This window comes from Parambassis ranga, chromosome 16 (genome assembly GCF_900634625.1).
Source record: "Parambassis ranga chromosome 16, fParRan2.1, whole genome shotgun sequence".
Lineage (NCBI taxonomy): Eukaryota > Metazoa > Chordata > Actinopteri > Ambassidae > Parambassis > Parambassis ranga.
In genome coordinates, this window is record NC_041036.1 from 7,357,052 (window position 1) to 7,379,212 (window position 22,161).

Sequence of the window (22,161 nt, forward strand, 5' to 3'; positions counted from 1 at the left end):
ATGTGTGGTGCCAGGATGTCTTGATGAGCACCTTCTGTGATTTTATAAATGTTTGTTTGCGACCATCTCTATCACAAGCTGTTATTTTTGTCTACATCTTTAAGTCTTAGGATAAGGGTGATGTCTTTTTTACTATGTCAAGTGATTTTGAAATGACCTTCACTCCTCAGTTAATTCCACCTCACCACTTTGCAGAGTGCATGGCTCTTGCGCCGGCTATCATCCTACAAATGGCACACATGCAACAACTTGTCACAGCACTCAACACTTTGTGATAAATCTCAGCGAAGCCACAGGGCTGCAGATGCTGATTTGCCGCCCACACTTGTGTCAGGATGACTTCGTTCTCAGCAGCTCCCCATCATCCCATCATTTACACAAAAGTGCCTGTCCTGCACTGCTCTATTCATCATAGCATCAAACGGCAAAAGAACATAGCTTTGATAAAAAAAAAAGGATCGCTGTGCAGTTTGAACTCTATGACCTGGAGGAATGAGAGCATCCTCAGACATATGTTATGTTTTTGTTGGTGTAATTCCAAGTCACTGATTACTATAAAAAAATCCATAGATTCATTTAAAATGCAGTATTTAATCCAAAAAATATGAGTCCTCTTTAGGTTTGTGCTTGTCTCCTGTTTGGATTTCATTTTGAAAAGATTAATCTTCTGTCTGTCTGGTGAGAGGAGGACAGACACACAGCTGTGTCTGTATGCAGCAGACATGCATAATGCACAAATGTGCACAGAAGCACAATATTTATGCAGACAAGCAGACGGACACTGTCTCTCATTCTCCCCTCTCCCTCTCACACATCTACAAACATGAGTGAAGGGCTTATTTGAGGTTATTATGGGATATTAGTTTGGCTTGGGAAATGACAGGGCTTTGCAAGATGCTGCTGTTGCATAGCAACCCAGGTAATTTTTAGCTAGCTACCACTGCTTCATTTTAGGTGAATTGAAATATTTATTTTTCTTTAATAAAACAGGAGGAGTGGGGATAATTCTGTCATGTGGAAAAGAAATGGGAAAAGAAAGGAGGTAGATAGCGCTCTACAAATTACATTTATACACAAGTAATAATATTTTTAAAGCAAATCTAAAGAAACATAGGTATGTTTTAAAACATGTTAATATTCATTTGTATCAGTAAAGGATGATGAATTTCATCAAAATATCAATTTTAATAAAGGGATTATCCACAGTGACACAGGACTCTCTCACTCTAGTGTCCACTGTAATAACATAGTGCCAACACCTCTACCACCTCCTTACATTTGCCCTGCATTTCACTCATGTCTGTCCTTTTTCTAGGTCCCCTCAGAGGTTGTAATGTCAGTCTGCTATTAGCATCAGTCATAATGTATTAACACAGTAATGCAAAAATGCTCCATTACAAGCAAAGCACCTGCATGGAAGGTCTATATATATATATATATATATATATATATATATATATATATATATATATATATATATATATATATATATATAATATAAGATTAGAAAACACTAAACACTGATTATAATTGAAATAGAAAAGTAATACATGAATGCCATTTGGAGGAAAGTCTTGTCTACGGCAATGACGTCCTAAACCTAAACAAACTGCAAACCTTGTTTAATTTTTGAAAATTAAAAGACAATGAAGACAGTGACAATTTGCATCCCAAATGCCATGTATTATCACTACCAGCTACCACTTGCATGGAGGGAGGAAGAGAGGCAGGGGACAAGAGGATTCGATAGAGTGAGAACACAGAGAGGCAAAGGAAAAGGAGTCTAAAGAGAAAAACTACTGTACAACATGGTGCTGTAGTGGCAGATAAGTGTTTTTTTCTGGTGGGGCAGATTAAAAGACTACGATCTTCCGATGAATATATTAACATTTTATGAGGCAAATCGGGGACTGGCAATCTCTTCCCCTGCATAAATAATGAGCTGGTTTAATATGACTGCCTGGTTGGGAGTCTCCCCTGACATGTGTGAAATTGAATGGTATGTTATGTGTGTGTGTGTGTTTGCAGAATGTGTGTAAATGGGAGTAACAATGTGTTTATTTAGTGGAGGGAGCATAAGGGATGTGTGTTGAAATTTACGTTGGGGTGTTGGCTGTGTGTGTGTGTGTGCGTGCATCTGGATTTGGTGTGTGTGTATAGGCAGGATGCTAACGACTGAGTCACTGGCAATGCACCAATACACTACACACACATGTACATACAGACGGGAGCACACCAGCACCTTGGTGGAATGTGCAATTAGAAGCTTTTCAGTTGCAAATTAGACTGTTCAAAGCTTTCCACTCTGTTGTAATAACTGTGAATCGCAGATTGTAGCGTATGGATTGCAGACTGGTCGGATTGCTTATGCTGACCCCTGTCCATTAATGAATGTCCACTACAGGAGCTGGACCATGGACCAATGAAAGATTTAGTGGCGACAGTATTCCCTGATGGCAGAGGCCCCTTTCAACAAACTATCTTTGCCACATTTTAATGTTTTTAATATACTTTAAAGATCATGAAAAAGATTTGGCCTCTAGTTATTTAAGACTTGTGGACAGAACTTACAGGACTTGAATGTTCTGCTGCTAACATGGTGCCTGATACAAGAGAACACTTTCACAGGGACTTTAAAGTTGCTGCTGCCAAGCAAGGTGTCTCATCTTGAACATTAAAAGCATGGAATTGAAAATCATTGAACAACAGGTGATGGAGGAACACATAATAAAAATAATGACATTTAAAACCAACATGTCTTAAATGGATGTTTATTGTCTTCACCATTGAAGGAATACGATATATTCAAGGATAGCCACAATATAATGTACTGCAAGTATTGCAATGCTGGACAAAAAACATCAGTGGCTTGGCATCTTTCTTAAGGGGATGAATACGATACAAGGTTTCATGAAGGCTCTTGCACAGCTTGTTGTTGCCTCTGTAAATATGCATGGCTCATAATGTGAACCTATGCAGAAGCTGAAGAAGAAAAAAAAATGTTTTTAACAATACGGGGAGAACTGCTTTAATTGGTTCCACTTCTCATTTATTGAATAACAGGCTTTTTTATGTTTTAAAATAAAATTGAATTATGTAGAAAATAAGACAGTCCTTGTAATGCAGTGAGTGCAGAGTGCAGAAAGTATTTGAAATTAACTTTTGTGAGGGAAATAATGACTGATATGTACAAGGTAACCAATTTAGAAAGGCTTGTAAAATAACATAAAATGGACCAAATGTATGGTATTCATGAGTATAAAATGAAAGTAGCAGGGCTTGCCTTTCTTTTATAATGTAATTTTATTATTCCAAGTAAACACAGTTATAACGTTTCTTTGTTTGTTGTCTATTGTTCCTCTTCTCTCTCTGAGGCTCACACTTCTCAGCCATCCCTCACACTCGCTCCATCGATATGAGAAGGAAAGAAGCAGGCATACGATGTGTAAGGATGATGAGAGATCACAGACTTTTCTGCTGAAATGTGTGATTTTCTGAATGTTTCCGCCCTCTGGGTCAGAAAGACATCTGCGGCAAAGTTGAGGAAGTTTGAGCAGAACCCTGCTGATTATTTAAAACAGCCACCTTAAAACCTAGGAAAATGCGCCAGCTAGCCATGTGTGAAAGTGGTGGGCTCAAATTGATTTTTGACGCGTGAAAATACAAACATGGTGTGAATGGTGACGCTTCCAGTCCGCTGGCCTGGGTTCGAATGGACTTTATTGGCATGAGCGCGATCCAAAAAAGTGACAACAAACCAATCAGTGTTATTTCAGTAGTGTATGGACAAATTACCGACCAGGGTAAAAATGTGAGTTTTGCATTTTATTAAAATACACTAAAAATGTATGGAAATGATTAGGGATAAACAGATATGAGAAGGATGCATAAAAAAGTAATACTGAAGAAGACAATAACTGACTGAAAAATTGTTTAATGAGAGCATTTCACAGTGCCTGGCATTAGCCCTTCTATGAAGAGCCATCTCTTATTCCCTTTACCCTGTGTTACTTTGGCCCTTAGCTCCCCGAGTCTATTAAAGCTCTGAATTTTGACGCTGTCTTCCCCAGAGCATGGCAGATTAGTGGATGTGGGTCAAGCAAAGTTCACAGATAAAGGCCAGTTTGGAAGGATTGAGGGGAGGCGGAGTGGGAAGGAGAAGCTAAGAGAAAGAGGAGGAAAAAGTTGGAAACGAGAGATCTTTCACCTCGCTTCAACATGATGAAATATCCCAAGACATCAGTAACTGATCCAGCATAAAGGTTAGGCTATTATTAGGTTGTGTGTGTGTCTGTGTGCATCTCAGCTTGCATATGTGAATGGTTAAAGTTTTTACCTTGACAGGGATGGGAAGGTATAACCCTGTGCAATACAGGGGGGAGCAGTGTGGCTGTGACCTACTGTGATGAAGTATGAATGCTACGTCCCCCGAGAAGGGTGGAGGAACCGCTCAAAGTAGAACATGACTTTGGCAGGTCATTAACAACATGTAACTGTGTGTTCACGCTGTGAGCAACTTTGTCGAAGGGTCACTCTCTTCTGATTGTCTGTAATGTGAGACATTCTGAGCTGTCTGAAGAGACTACTCATGTATGTTCCACTTCTGTGGTGATTTGAAATATGTTAGCTAACACGTGAAAGCATAGCACTAATTTAGAACCAAATGTCACTGATGGAAGTGAACATTTCCAGTGTTTAATCCTGTATAGTCTTTTGTTCTTTTATACAAGCAGCAACCTCCGGGGCTCAGACTTGAATCCGACACAGCACTGTTAAAACCTGCAGTTCACACCACAGCCACTAGGGGCTGGCTCCGAAATTAAGTCAATCCCCATAGACTCACATGTTAAAATCGCCACTTTCACAGTATAAATAAACATGATTATAGCCTGGTTCAAAAAACAATTCTGGTCTCTATTGATGAGCAACTAGAATTACTCATCAAAGTTTTAAAATTATGCATTATTAAGGGCTTTGAGTGACAGGCGGTTGACATGTCACAGGGCGAGCTACCTGCTTCTGCAACTTCTTGGAGCCTCCCACCAAGCCTCAAAACAGCACTACAGAAACAAACTGGTGATGTCACTGAAGCTTCATCCATAGTTTTTACTGTGAATGGTTTCAACAGTTTTGGTGGAGGATCCAGGTTTAAATGTGGTGCAGGATGCTGTATGCATATAAAAATCACCTCGCTGTCTTTAATCTATCTTGTCATTGTTGTCATCTAATGACAAGGCTGTGTCCTGCACAAAATGTAATCATAATGTTGATTCCCCTTCTCTTTGCTGTTGTCTTAGTAGTCCCCTAGAAGTAGTTGACAAATGTGTCTCTGTATATAAGGTAGGTGTTCAGTTTGTAACTTTGATTTGGGAGAAATGATACCACACAATGAGGCTGTGCTGATGGAGGGAGCTTTATGAATATAATAGGATATGACAGTCAGCTGGAAGACACAGTTGATGAATGAGCTACTGGTGATGAAGTATTAAGTCAGCTTAATCAAGTTAGAGGGTTAATTAAAGGGATGGGAATTGTATAAAAGGGACTAATCCCTTCAATAAGAATAAACCTTATGGATGAGAAAGAGACGTGTAGAAGCAGGTTTACATGATCACAAAAATTTTGTGGACGGGCTGTTTTCAACACAGGGTGCTTGTCATGTTAATTTGCTGAAAAAAAGCACAGAAAATTCAATAAGTATGGATGCTTGTCTGTAACTCAATGAGAACTAGACTCATGGATGAAAGCATTAAAACATGCTTCAAATAAAAAAAAAACAAAATCAGCAATCAGCCTGATAAACAACGCTCCATGGTTACAGGACCATCTGTTCCCAGAGAGGGGTTGTCTCCTCTAATACACACACACACACACACACATTCACCCACAACAACGGCTTTAATTCCCCGGACCTCTTCTTTCTCTCTCTTGTATGCACACTCCTCAATACAGGTACCTCAAGCTGCACCCTGGGAATTCATTTTGACGCTAGATAGCGTGCTTATGGGAGTATTCCACACATATTGCTCCCCCCACCCTCCAAACACACACACACACACACACACACACACTTCTTTAAGGGCTGCAATTGTATGAAATTTGAGCAGTGAACACACACACATGGTACAGAGTCAGCCACTAGTTTCATGTATATGATCAGGATGGTGGTTTTTCCAGAGACAGGGATCCTGGGGGAATCACTGACAGCTTCAGTGATGACTAAAACATCAGAGAAAGGATTAGAATACTATGTCTATGTCTTTTTTTTTTCCTTTTTCCTTTGTTAAATGTACCATTCTGTTACTCGTACTTCTTTAGTTCTTTTCTTTTTACAGTGCCAAGTTTCTGAAATCAGAAGGTGAAGTCTAGTTACAGTCAGAGTCTTTTGTTAGTCTACAGCGTGTGCACTCAGCGTTCCCAAGCTGGACCTGCCTGCCACCAAGAATGGGTGTGTATCTACCTTGGGGCTGTGTACACATGCTTCCCTGCATCCATATGTGTGCATGATAGCCTGCACCTGTGTGTGAGGAAGTAGTGTGTGCGTCTGTATGTGTGTAATCCCTGCACAGCTCCTGTCCACTGTCAGTGTCAAAGCCGGTCCGTTGGGCCTTTCAGTGCACAGGTGGTGATAGACCGGCCCCTAATGAGTCCATATGGGACTGTCTGGGAGAGGTGTGTGCTGTCTGTGTGTATGTGTGTGAGCCTCTGACCAGGAAAGTCAGTGTGCGCTGTATGCATTGATGTTCCTAATGTGTGCATGTGTGTTTGAAAAGGTAAAACCCTGCTGTATGTGAGAAAGAACAACCCACCTAGTGAGACTAGTTAAAATGAATGTTAGCACAGAGGGTGAGCCCTGGAGTCTGCCAACCACTGATGATCATATCCAGGTAGTTTGTGTGGTTTTAACCTGAGTGTGCACTTACAACTCTGCAGGCCTGTATCCCAGCCCATCCTCATGTCTATATATGCTTTTCATGCCCACCTGGCTGCCCTTTCTATTTGATTCTATGTATACTAAATATATACATGCTGTACATGTGCAGACTCTCTGCTGTGGCCTCTGGATGCATAGTGTCAATGTGTGTGTGTATATGAGCACATGAGTTTGGCATGTTTACTAGCAAAAGGGTGAATTGAGAATTAAAAAAAAAACAGAAGTACATACTGTAGAACTGTGCTGCATAATGAAAGCTAAGTGTCCATTCCCAGCTTAATGGTGGTCAGTATTATGAAGAGAAATCCTAATAACAGTGTATTATTTGTGGGGCAGAAGGTGCTTTAATAATATGGTCTTCCATCTGCAAATGCTACATCAAACATACTACACTAAATGTTATTTCTGTTTGTTATTTCTTTGTGATGACATTAACCTTCAAAGCCGAGTGCAGATTAAATTTATGACAACAGAGTGGCAGTTATATCAGTTAAACTGAACTTCACTGAACAGATCCGTTTTGTGTCTCAGCCAGCTTATATGTGTACACTGCACTCAAAACAACAAAAGGTGTCAGTGCTTTATATTGTTTTTCCATGGAGTTGGAAATGTGTTATCTCTCTATCTGTTGACAATACAAACCTGTGTGAGTCAGTGCTTTAAACCTGTTTGACCTGTTTGTTAACATAAAAAGTCTTCCTGTGGAGGAGCTGAACGGCAGCTAGGAACAATTCCAAACAAAGTGTAGAGCAGCAAAACTTTCAAATGACAATTTTAATTAATAAAACTTCTGCACTCGTTACAATGTTTGTGTGAAGTCAAAACACAATCAGGTAAAGTAAATCCTTCTGCATTTGGTTGCAGGTTTTATTTGAAATGGCAGCGTTAATGAAAAAAGCTGTGAAAGCTTCCAGTTATATTATAATTAGAGCTATTATTTGGCCCTCACAATGGTAGAGACTGCCAATATATGAAACTGTTTTTACTCTTGTCGTATGCAGCAGCAGAAAGACAAACACACCACAGTCAAAATCAACTTATCAACTTTTTTAATTGATCACATTTTTAACATTACAATTTGTGTGATTTATACTACAAAAATGTGATAAGAAATGATGAGAAATCCAATAACTAATATATCTAGTTGCCTGCATTGTAATGTGTGTTGTCTAGTAAGAGACATTGGCTCTAATATTAAAATTTAAATAACCTGAGATATTTTCTGCTTGTGCTGTCTTGAAGTCACCTATAAAGGAAAAGGAGTAAACTGAAATAATAATAATAATAATCTGTTGCCTGGTATAATGCATCACGCTGTAATTCATATCTAAGAATCAAAGTGACCACATTGCAGTAATCCATCACAGCATTATAATCCAAGACTTCCCTCCTTTCACACAGCAGATGTGAGTCTTTCACAGATATAAATGGGAAGAATTAGAAGACAGCAGGAGATCTGTGAACAATTCATTCCCCGTTCTAAACTGTTTAAGAATACTTCCTCTTATTTAGTGTGAAGAGCGTTGAAACTGTCTTACATTTCATATCATAATAAAACAATCTCCTCTTACGCATCTGAGTGAATTATGGGGGGAAAATTGCTTTCTTACAAGCAGAAGAGCGAGACGGAAAGGAGTATGATGAGGAATTAATAAAGCACTTTGGGCCGCCCACTGAGAACAGAGCCGTATCAAACACAGGGAGGAAATAAGGCCTAATGTGGGAGACGTGACTTATGAAAGGGAAGGACACTGTTGTTTGATTAGTGTACTAATGTTCAATGGTCAGTTCACCATTTGATTCATGAACATTAGCGAGTCAATGTTAGCTCCAGGGGTGCCATTTATATTTCTATACAGTCAGACAAATTATAGTTTAACGCACAGGTAGACATGTCACTGGTGACAGAACTGAAATTAATTTAACAACTCTCTGGACTTTCTGAATGCATGTTTTACCAAGAATGTATCCAAGAATGAAAATGTAAATTTTATCATATACAATGTCTCCATTGTATCATATGGTGCCTCTTGAAAAAAAAGAATTGTGTCAAACATACTTATACTATTGGAAATGTTGTGATTGGCATGTGTTAATACATTTTAAATCTGCCTGGTATATTTATTCTCAAGTACATCTACTACTGGATTTACCTTCTGAAAGCTCTTGGATGGATCAAACACAGAGATACACTTAAACAGGCTGCACACAGTTTGATTAATTGCACTAAAGCTTCAGCAGATCCCACTGTTGAAGGGCCTCTGCTTTATCTTCTGGAGCTTGAATTTACAACCCTAAAAAGACATAGTAGAATTTGAACCTGCTTTAACACACATCACTAGAGCTCTGCGCTCACACTATCCCACAAATAGATGCTATTTAGTGTAAGACACACAGAGTGCATTTGTCATTTTCTGTGAAGTCCTGCAGAGAATATCCAATTTTACAGTACTTTTTTTGGACTACAACTGACAGCTAGTATTGTCTGCTGCAGTAATAATGCACTGTTGAAGTAACTCCAGTCTTTTTTTCTTTTTTTCAATTTCTCCAAGATTTGAGAGACATTTACACACCAGGATTAAAGTGAGATGAACAGAGGAACAAATGTAAGAACACATAGTAGTGGGCAATTTGGACACACGGAAAGACTGAAAACACCATAACACAAATAGATGTGATTCACTGTAAGTGGCTTCAAGCAAGACATGTACTGTGTAGTTGCCATTTACAAATAATGGACCTGTCATAGGATGTGCGAAGACAACAGTATGGGAGATAGAAGAGGGGGGAGGGGGGTTGCTGCTGGTTCATTGGATGCATGTTTATGTAAAGGTCAACCTTATTATGTTGATATAGCAAGGGCACAGTGGCCTAAACAAGCTTGTCAACCATAAGGCTAGGAAGTATCTGTCAGGGTTATAAGGCAGGCTGAGACATAGTTAGAGATGATTCAGATGGCCCCTGAGGTGGGTATAGAAAATGTGGAAATAACACTTCATTTAAAAATAAATAAATAAGTCACATCATTTCTCGGAGATGGTTTGTCATGAGAGATGTGGAGTCAGGGCAAAGTGTTTGTAGTCATAGCAGGAATCAGTAATGAATGCATGTGGACATGGTCGATGCTAGCACTGCATTTACCTGCTTATTACAGTAAATATTACTTACACTTGTAAGTAATAAGAAAGAAAGAAAGAAAGAAGGGCATAGCATGGTGACATCATAGATGTTTGCACAGACGTTTATTTTCATATTGCTCCAAATATGCAGTTAAAAATATGAAATCATTCACTTTGGGACACCTGAGCCTCACAAATTTGAAAACCTAAACCTGCAATAATGTCTCTCTGATTCTGAATAACGTTTCTTTAGAAAAAAAAAGGCTCTTAAAGTCAGACACAAGAGGTGTTTCTTAAAGAGTTTAGGAAAATATAGGATTTCTGATCAAGCTTATTCATGAAGGTGAAAGCAACGTAATTCCTGTTTATGAATAATTCATTTTCTCCCCCTTTCCACCCTTGATTTTCCCTGACAGATGCCTGTGTGTCCTCTTCCATTACCCATGTCATTTCCTCTCCTTCAACTGCAATCCCCGTTCATGTCCTTAACACTGATCCCTGAGGACTGACACATGCAAGTGGAGGGAAGGGTTGAAGTGGGGAGGGAGAAGAAGCACAAGATGAAAACTAGAAAAAGACTAAATGGGGAGAAGAATGATTGCAGCAGGAAATAATAATCAATATTTATGCTTCTGTGCAGAGATTCATCATTTGACTTGAAGACAGGACAGCCGGGAACATAACTAAGTCAAAAAAAAAGCCAGTATGACACAGTATAAATCCAATGTGGCCAGATGGACAAATGCTCAGCCAGGCAGGCAGTCACACTTGAATTTACCACCTCACCAACTGTACGTTCAGCTACAAAAAAAGCTGTGAGAACCAGATTGTAGGCCACCAGCTTTCAGACAGACAGCTTTGCATCCATAAGGCAATCAGATAGATAGGAAGCCCAGCTCATGTGCCAGGCTCACAGACAGATAGATGGATAGAGCTGCTGCTGCTGCTGCTTTGGTGCTGTTCTTCCCCTCCAGTGATACTAGATAACAGCCTCGCACTAGACAAAGTAATCCACCATAAAAATACTATTGCAGCTACTCAGATATAGATAAATGCTGACAGAGGAGGAGGAGATAAATGTGGGTGGAGAGGGGTTATGAGGGTGGTTGGAGATGGAAGGGGAAAGCAGACAGAGAAAGAGAGGAGAGAAACAAGTGGACCAAGGAGAAGGAAGCAGAGCATAAACAACAAAAGAGTTCGAGGTGACAATTGTAAGTGATTGTTTCTGTGGCCACAGACTTGTGTTCCACCAGAGACAGCTGCATCCCCCCATGTAGACATGACAGACAATGGTTGATTAATGGATGAAAATAAAGCAGCAAAACAGCAGGCAGAAAAAGAAAAGGGATTTCTTGCTATTTCCTTCTTCATTGTGTTTCTGCTTGCTCTTTCCATGCCTTTCTCTCTTCCTCCCTCTCTCTCTCTCTCTCTCTCTCTCTCCCTCTACTCTGTCTCTGACTCCAGACAGTGTTAAATGTAGGTCACTCTGTCTGGAAGCTCCTCTCTCTCTCTCTCTCTCTCTCTCTCTCTCTCGCCATTCATTTAGTCCAGCGTTCTCTGCCTCCACTGGGGCTGCAATTTCTCCGGGCTGGGTGCCGGTTGCTGGATAGCTTGCTTGTTGGCTGGATACCGCTGTACTGGATATGATTTATATTGCATATGGAGAGTGCAGGATCTGCACAATTACCAGGCCCGACTGCATCTATATCCTGGAATGAGCGTGGGAGATTTCCACTGCTTGATCAGCAGCAACGTGCAGGTGGAGACTGGGCGTAGCCAGAGCCTAAGGGGTCAGCTGCTGCAAGAGTGTTTTCAAAAGAGCATGGAGAAACCTTTGGCTTCGCTCCTGTCTTCTCGCTCTCATCCAAAAAAAAAAGACCCTTGGAACACCCCACGTTCTTTCGCATCCAAAATCCACCACATAGGTCCAAAATTTCCTTGTCCTTCTTCTCACTTTTTGTGTGTCTCCTTATTGGCAGGCATGTTGAGTTGTGCATATTCCTTTTTGCAATGACGATGCTCCGAATATCTTTGAAACAACTTTCAACACAAGACAAGGAAGCATCAATCCTTGAAATGTGTTCTGGATTTTGCAGCAGCTCTCCATGAAGAAATACCAAAAAAAATAAAAAATAAAATGTGTGTGCTGTGTAGCTTTTGCTCGCTCCTCTTCTCTTCCCTTCCAAAAAATCTGGGAGTGGAGCAGAGTGTGTGTGAGTGTGTGTCTGCTTCCCCTGCCTGCCGCAGTGCAGAGCGACTGGCTTGGAGAAGTGAGGGAGGCAAAACGCAGACTGTTGCTAACTCTGTGGTGGCAGACTGGCAGAAAGTGCTTGATTGTGGATAGCGGGCTGGCTGCACTGCAAAGTAGCACAGCAATGATCTGAGGCCATCAATCAGCCATCAGTCAGTGTCACCACCAGTCTTCTTTCATAACAAATGGCTCAGTGTACTATTGGGAGGATGAGTGGGTGTATAGGTGGGTGTGGACAAAGCTCAGAGCCCACACAGTCATCTATCAAAACCTCACACACAAACCTTGACATTAATAATTATCCTATCAATGATGTTGGTCATTTGTTCTAACTCTAGTACCAAGTCCAGTATAAAGATGAAATTCCTCTGCAGACTTTAGAGGTTCTCTGATATTTCACTGTAAAAGAGACACTGTGTTAAAGGGACAGCTAGAAAATAGTTCCTAATTAAAGCAACACAATGGAGTTTAATGGGAAAACTATTGTGAATACTTGCTTTGGTAGGAGCCTCCCAGATAAAGGGTTTAATAAATGTGTATTTATTGATGCATTGTTGAAAAGGGAGCCAGCATATCCTAGAAACAACCATATAAACCACTCTATACGTTTAATAACTTGGCTTAGGAACATAAACAGAGGAGTTAACAACTACATTAACACAGCCTTACAGTAAATGAGCAGCCCTATCACTGACTGTGGAGGGACAAAGAAGACTTATACACACACACACACATACACACTCTGTGTGCTGTGTTACTCATTCATCTGCCTCATACATGGACACAGACCACTTGTTTCATCCACACAAGTCCATATCTAACGCTCGCCCCACTCGGTTCATCTCTATACATTTATACCTGATGTTCACTCCCTCCAGTGTGCACACACATTCTAATCTGTCATTCATTGACTCACCTGTATACACACATGCATACACACAGTGCAGTGAAAATCTGACTGTCCAAGTCACCTGTTTGTGTAGAGCATAAAGGCTGTTTACCGGTGTTTACCTGTATTAGTGCTTGCCCTGGGGTTCAAACAGAGGTTCATGACCTGCAGCTAAACAGGACATCTTAAAACAAAGACATTCTATTCAATTGTATTTTACGTAGCCTATACAGGGGCTGGACTGCAGGTCAGCATGCAGGTCTGGAGGAAAAGAGAAAGTGTGTGAGAGAGAGCGAAACAAAACAATAAGGAAGACAGCAAACACAGTGCACTGTGAATCACTAAGAATAATAATAATAATGCATTGGTCTTATATAGAGTTTTTTACTGGGTACTCAAAGCACTTTACATTGAAATGTATTATTTATTCACGCCACATTCACACAGCAGCAGTGGTAAACTACACATGTAGCCACAGCTCCCCTGGGGGAGACTGATGGAGTCGTGGCTACCAATGTGCACATATAGCCTCTCTGACCACTATGATTCATTCAGGCACATTTATACACCAGAGAGCGCGCTGGATCACTAGTATGAATCAGGCTGGAAAGGTAAGAGGGGATGAAGGGACAGGGATCATGCTTGTGTCCCCTGACAGTGTAGGACTATAGCAGCATGCTAAAGGTTAAGAGTTTAGCGGCCCTGTTCTACCTGTGGCTGTTGCCAACAAGTCAACAAGTGACTGTATCATATAGCCACATCACCATCAGCTTTGCATCCTTGTCCTCTTTCAGCTGTTGTCAATGTGTAAGCTGCTACAGTCTCGCTCTTGTCCTGGAGCTAGCTCTGTCACTTTCTTGCTTTTTTCTGTTCTCTTAGAAAAGATCTACTTTGGGTTTTTGATTTTGAAGTTCACTCTATCGGGGGACTGTCGTGTGAAGTGTGAATGGTTGCTTGTTTGTCTATTTTAACCCTGCGATAGACTGGTAACTAATTGACAGCTGGGATAGGCTCCAAAAAAAGTATGCTTATAACTGATAGTACACTGCCAATTCTATTTGTGTTACCATTTGCAGGAATATAGTTCTGGCTTTAGAAAACCTAGAGGAGCATTAGATGTGCTGAGTCTTGACAGCAATAGACAGATAGTAAAGCACATATATGAAGTGTATGTTCTTTGTAAGTAGCCTGCTATTGTTCCTCTCATCTCCTCCTCCTCCTTCCTTCCTCCTCCTCTTTGTTCCTCAGCCCTCTTCTAACAGAAAGAGAACTGACATTTCTCTTGTCTTGGAGACCAGCTCCATGGGTGGTACTTGGCCTCATTTGGATGACATTTATTAGGTATTATATATAGCCCAATTACCAGCCTTTTTTCAGGGCACTCTTTGTCTATCCATAATTCATTTCCTTTCTTCTTAAGTTTGCTTTTTCTGTTTTGATATGATTTTTGTGCACATGTTGGAGTTCTTCAGCAGCTTCTTCCTCCACAAAGCTCCAGATGTCAGCCATCCCCTTCCTCCTCCTTACTTAGAAAACTACTCCAAAGACAGGCTCCTTCCCTTTTATTTTTAATGTCTTTAATTACTGAAGCTGATTTTTACACACTGTCTGGATCTCCTTTGTGTCCTCCTGTCTCAGTACCTTAGCACATTGCCTCCATTTCCTCCATTTCCTCTTTTATTTTTCCAGATTTCAGACTCCTCTCTTCCAGCTTTCCTTCACAGACCCTTTCTAAAGCTTTCCCTCAGTCACACTAGATCCCACTGCTTTTGCTCTTTGTCTTTGTACTCTAGAGTCAAAGTCTTAATGCACCTTTGTTCAAGATTCAGGTTTTTAGTGACCTTGTTGAACCTGGTTTCCTTTTCTTTCATGATTTGTTCTGGCTCTCCGTCTTCCAGCTCTTCCAGCTCCTTTACCTGTGCGGGTCACTCTACCTTGACCTCTTGCATTCTTCAAAGGCTACTCTCATGCCACCATTGTCCAGCTTCCACCCTGCACAGTTTGTATCACTTTCCTCCATAAAACTCCTGACGCCTGGTGAGCTACTTTTCTTTGTCAAATCAACTTGCTGCTTTTGTCCTTTTGTACACTAAATGTTTTTTTTCTCGTTGATTTTTCTATCCTTCACTCATTTTTTAATATTTCTTCTCGCAGAACAGTCTTCATTGAGCATCTTCCCTTCCTCCTTGGAGAAATACTCCATGGTAAGGCTGACAAAATCTGCACCTTCAGGGTTGGATTTATTGACAGCAGCTTTGTCTTCACCAAAAAGGAACCCTACATGTGGAAGGCACAACTCACACATAGCATTAAACACAATTCGCATTTCTCCCATCTGCTGTAATGTTTTGCTCCATCCACTTGACCAATGGAGGACCAGTATGACAATGTTTAGTTGTATTATCCTAAGTGTGATTGCTAGGGATTTTCTGATGAGGACAGGTTGAAATTTTTAAAATACTTCCTGCATAAATAATCACCATTACACTAAATACGTACATACAAATAACACTGTTTTAATAGAAATCGCGTCTATTTTCAAAACATGCCTGTGGAGGTTAATTCTTTTATTTTTTTGAACCACTGGGGAGATGCTGAAATGAATCTGTCTGCAGTCATCTTATCATTTTTGCAATATATGTACATTGTAAGCTCATATCCTACTCAATATTTTTTGTGCGAGTTGAACAGCTGGTGGTTACTCGTCCACCCACTGGCAACATATTGTATTGAAATGTAATGTAGACAGAGTAAAATGAGTCAATGAGAAAAATAACAGAGAAAAACAGATACACCTGATCACAACTGAGGAAATGTAAACACAAGTGACAACCTGACTTAATCTGTCTGTGTGGTTCTTGCAGCCTATTTTTCCCCCAGTCTCTCTCGCTCTCTCTCTCTCTCTCTCTCTCTCTCTGTCTGTCACACACACATACATGTTGTCAGCCACATCTTCTGCCTGCCAGGTGTGAAGAGGGAGATGGCTTTCAGTAATTGGTGAGAAAGCACTTTGTCACTTTGCTGGAGGATAGATTACATCCAATATGTGTCTAATATGATGGAGCACAGAGAATAGAAATCACATCCACTTTTTGTTACACAAACCCAAAGGCAAACATAAAAACTGAAAAATGAAATGCACTGTCACTTCTTACTCATTACCTCATATAATGTAGCCTGATTTCACTCATAACCAATATCTATAAATTATCAATTTGTATTCTAAGAAATTGTTAAGCACCTCCATGATAGCTAGCACTATTACACTTATATATATTAAGGTAAATTATATTTTCAAGGAGCAGTCTGACAACAGGAAAAACTTTTACACACTGCTTATACAGGTCTTGGATTGTATTTATAAAATGTCTTGGCTCCTATATGGTTACTAACTTACCTGATATTGACTGAGTGCTCTGAAAGAGCAAAGCTGAACTTTCCTTATGTCTAAACCATCTGTGTATGTGGGTGTGTATTCATGTGTGTGTGTGTTCATGTGTGTGTGTGTAGGTGTATGTCATCCACGGTTTGAAGGAGGTAGTTAATCTCAAGAGATGCGAACCACACACACATGCTGCTGCCTCATCACCTGAGGTTCACTCCTGGGACCCTTCCATGTGTGTGTCATCCATGCAGTCTGCCTTGGGCAGGTTAAGAGGGGTCTCGGGAGAGGTATAACACACACACACACAAAAGGTTGGAGGTGACAAGGTGACACCATGTCTCCCTGTTACCTGGTTTCTGTCAAAGCTCGGTGACAACTGGTCACCTTTGACACACACATACACACATATACACACACAAACACACTCTGAAGAACAATCACAGACCTGACACATCTCCACACACACCCACACACAACTACAAACACATTACGCAGATGAACTCAAGCATATATGCACACTATTCATACATTTACATTTACATTCTAGAACCTTACATGACAGATGTGAAAGGCTACTCAACTGCTGCAATGACAGGGTGTCACACACTGTCACACTTTGCACATGAAGGTTAGTGCCAAGTGTCATATCCACTTACATATACATGTGCAGTAAGAATGACAGCAGGTATTATTCTTATAACCACAGACCTTTACATCCTGCATACTGTTCTTTATAGTGCTATGGGACTCTTATAGACCTTAAAATGAAACTCTCTGTAGTACATCCTGAAACCATGAACATATAATCAGCTGAAACTTGTCTTTTATAACTCAAATTGAGTGTGCACTCTTGAAATGCTATTATATTATTATTATTTAATATGCCATCCTGTTTCTACTGCTTTTTAGCAAGTACCGACTATATCCGTAAAAGTATGCACATAGTGTGAAAACAGCAGTGTTGCTATGCAACAATCTCAATTTGGTGGCACAATTTCACTAAACATGTTGACATCTGAACAATGTGCAGATCCACTTGAAACTTGATATTATCTCAGAAGAAATACATGATATGATTTACTATTTTAAACATTATAACATGTGTTATCTCACACATATTGGTTTGTCACACATTTACTTGCTGGATGTGTGTGTGTATCCAGCCTAATCACTACCTTTAGCCCCTGCCTGTGTTTGCTCTCCTACAGAGACAACCTTGAAATGCGACAGATGTTCAAATTCACCTTGCTGAACTTCACAAATCAAAGCTAGACCACTAATAATGAGCTCTTGTCAGTTGAGAAAAGGCGAGATTGTGGGGCTAAAGCACACACACACACACACATTGACACCCACTACCAATCATTAACAGCTAAGCTTGGGTCATACTTTGCAGCTGCTCTTTCTGGATAAGATAAGACTTTGCTGCTGAGAGTGTGTATGTCTGTTTGTGTGTGTGTGTGTGTGTGTGTTCTTGAGTGTATATTTATGTCTGCATCTTTGTCCCTAAGACACCTGTTCAAACAAAGCTTTGGAAATATGACTGACTAAATATATTTCATATATACAGTAACCAGCCATCTGTCTGTTACGAGGTTGTAAAAGACTCTGACTTTGATAATGGTGAAAATATAATAAATCCAAAAGCTTCATTGTGTGTACTGATGGACTCCATTCATGTGGTCCCATATTATTTTTAAGAACTTAAATGTTTTCTTCACCAAGTGTTATTTGCTGCTCCCATCCATCCAATTTTTGCATCCATTCTCTAAATTCCCATCAGTGCATGGTGTTCTTGTCTTGCTCGAAAAAAAATCAAACAACTAAAGCCATTTCAAAGTCCAATTATGACTGTTATGCCATGAAGATGGAGCAAAGTCTTTTGTTTCTTGCCATCATCTCTAATCCGCCTTTATATATATAAAGGCCACTGTAATTAAATCCTTTCACTGCCGCTGAAGAAGGCAGGTATGTGATCCATTTGCAGTCTCTCATTTGAGTGGCATGAATTGTCATGAGTGTGATTATACGCATCAGATCCACTGGTTATCTTGATTAACTCTTGCGCAACCAACACATTAATAACCCCACCGAGTTTCACATGCACATTAAAGCTGTGAGTTAGTGTTTAGTAATCAGAGGTGTTGGAAATGGCGACATCCCCGTGATGCATCAGGGCACAGAGTTCGTTTATTTCCATGAGAATTCCTGAAACAATTAAAACGTTTCTTAATCCTTTACACTACCGACACCCCTCAAGGCAGTCCATTCCCAGCAGTCCCATCTCATTCTCAATAGCACAACTGTCTTTGTTTCTTTTTTTTAAAGGCTCTGATGAAGGTAGAGCCTGAAGCATCAGATTTTTAATTGTAATAAAGGTCAACCCATAGCAGAGCAGAATTGTTAATATAACTCAGGTGGTTTTGTTAGAGCTGTCAGTAATAACTTTCCCATCACATTTTATTATGTGTTCTTTGTTTTTATCTTTCTAATATTTTAGGTGAACTACTGTTATGATTCGTACTACGCCCAACTCTAAGCTTTATTTGTGACAGCCGGTCATTATACACGTCATCAATATTTAAATATGGGAAGATTTTAAGTTTTCATGAAGCTGACTGGATGCACTCTGAGTGGGTGGCTGACCATATGGTGTCAGTGTTCTGAATAACAGATGACCTCGGATCAGATTTATCTTAAGAGAGAGAGAAGGGGAGGGGAAAGAAAGAGAGATGGTGGGGGTGCTTTGGCAACATTCCTTATTTAACATTCATGCCAATAGAACAAACTGACCTACACTGAAGAGAGAGAGAGAGAGAGAGAGAGAGAGAGACAACTAGCTGACAGGCAGTTGAGTAGCGAGAGAGAAGACAGAAAGAAAAAGCAAATAAGGAGGATGACCTTTTACAGTGAAGCCTTCATAAAGTCAGAAATTCTTTACCAAAATAAAACTCATATAACAAGTGTTTGACACTGTCACACCAAAGAATACTAGAGTTTGTACATGAGGAAAATATGACATTGTCTTGTCAGCCTGAAGGAGGAAGTGGAAGAAAATGTGACACTGCTCTGGACTTTCTTTCTTAGAAGTTGATCTTTACTTTATTTCTAAAACTGAGTTTATTTTAATCATTACTTTAAACAAACTTTAATTTGTTGTATATTTATTACATTGAAGCATAGAAAAGTAACACTTTTTTGCAGAATTATTTTCTAAAACTTTGATAGTTACATTGTAAAACTTATTAAATTAACTCGGTGACTGACTGTTCTAGAAAAGCAAATATGGATTTGGGAGGGAGAGCCAGAGAACCAGAAAAGTGAAAAGGGAGGAGGATTAGAGAGAGAGAGAGAGAGAGAGAGAGTAGGAAAGACTGAGGAGGACAAAAGAAAAAAAGTTGGGGGTTGCTGGGGGAGGCGCAAAAAAGAACACCTGTTGAGATTAGGGTTGGCACGCGACCCACTCCAACTCGCGTGGCAGCTGCACCTCACTGGAACAATGGCAGCAAAAGAAAGAGACAGAAAGCGAGAGGAAAGTTTGAATGCACTACTTCCTTTTAGGTTGTGTGTGTGTGGCATACTAATGTGTACACCCAGAGAGAGGGTAAGGGGGGAGGGGGAGAATGGGAGAAAGAGAGAGTGGAGGATAAATGTGCCAAGAAAAAAAAAACATGTGTATTCAAGTTTACTATAAAGCCAAAACTAGGTGAAAGGTCTTATTTATCTTTAGGATTCAGAATAGAATAGAATAGAATAGAATAGAATAGAATAGAAGACACCTGCTCAAGGTATTGAATGAGGTGTTAAAAAGAGGACCAGCTGTCCCTCCAGGTGTGCTGAGTCCCTGGGAGTTTGTTGAAGGAGAGATAAAGAACTTGAAGAAGATATATGATGATTTAACAGTTGTAAACAGGAATTTGTGCACGAGAACTCACCCTTTAATTGAAAGATTCTGCCACTTCAGCTAAACTTGTGTGCCATAATGTTTTCCTGTATTTCCCTATTAAAACAGCATTGTAGAGCAGTGTGTGACTTTTTGAGTTAACATTCCTATTTCCACTGCAGTTCTGCCCCATGAACACACAAATTGGGGCCCAATTACCCACCGCCTTCCTTGGATGCACTGCATATATATATATGAGGCCATATTGAAAAATAATTGTACTCGGTGAAATGCATCCAGTAACGTTGGTGACTATACTTTCCTACTAATTTCCCTGTGGTGGTCCAAGTCACCTTTGACTCTCCTTTCATTAGGATACAGAACATCTAACCACATCTAAGGTCTGTCTTTAACACACATGCACACCGTTTTCATTTCCAATCTATTTCGTTTTTTGATGCACAGAAGCATGTGTGCTCCCCTGGAAGCTGGAGTCATTAAAGTGGTGACATTAAGCAGATTTTTTACCAACAACATATTGCTTTAATTTTCCTTAATTTCACAACCAATACTACAGTCCGTTAAACCTTAATCTAACACGCAAATAGCACACGCGGCTCAACAGCATCGCTTGGATGCCTCCCTGTCGCACAGAAGCATTATGTAATTCACCCCTGGTAACTGTTCTCAGTACTAGGGCTGATCTCGTTTACCCTCCATAAATTCTCTACAGCACAACCACGCTGCGTCCTCTCCTACTCTGCGACGCCATCTTGTGGCATTGAATCTCTGTATTGTTGTGGATCCATAGTGTGCGCCTGCTTTTTAATATAATAATTTCTTGTCCCTCCTTTTATTTTTTCCACTCATGGATTGAAGTGGATTCAACTCATTTTTTTTTAATTTTGTATGTGCATCTTAAAGAAACTCACCTATGTTCACCTGTGTTTTGCACGTGTGCCCTTAGAGACACATTAACGCACGTTGTTGTCACTTTGACGCATCTTTGACTCTGGCACAGTCTGAGAGAAATTAAGAGAGAAATAGAAAAGCTGTTTACCTAAGAATCCAATTTGCAATTTTGCCCACTATCTTTTTTACGCACAACTTTTTTATCTTGATTGTGGTAAATTAAGAACAATTTCCTCCATGCGTAAAAGGAGCAGCTTGTGCGTAAAGCGCAGCGCCGTGCGTTTGTGTGTCACCCGTTCTTGTTTGTGTCACGGAAAGCTGCACTGGATGTCAGTTTGGAGGTGTGCAGATGCGTGTGCTCTCAGGGGCAGTTTTCACACACAGACGCCTGGCTCATTGCTCCCTTCTCTTTTCTCTCTCTCTCTCTGGTGTTCTGGAGTGTGTGTGTGTGTGTGTGTTATATGACAAAAGACCGCCCAACCCCGCCTCGGAGAGAGAGAGAGAGAGAGAGAGAGAGAGAGAGAGAGAGAGGGGTGGGGAGTGAAAGCGCAAAGCGTTCAGCAGGCTTGGCGTCTTCTCTCACACCAGCCTAACGATCATGATGTGTCCAAGAGACATTTCCCTGTTTGTGAAGCAACCAGGAAGAAACGCTCAACTGTTGAATATGGACTAGTTTAACATGTTCATGGCCACCTGTAGGCAAACAACCACAAATTATACCTTTATCATATGAATTAGTAAACTGATCCACTTTTTTCAATATACAGTGTGTATGTTTAACCACCGGC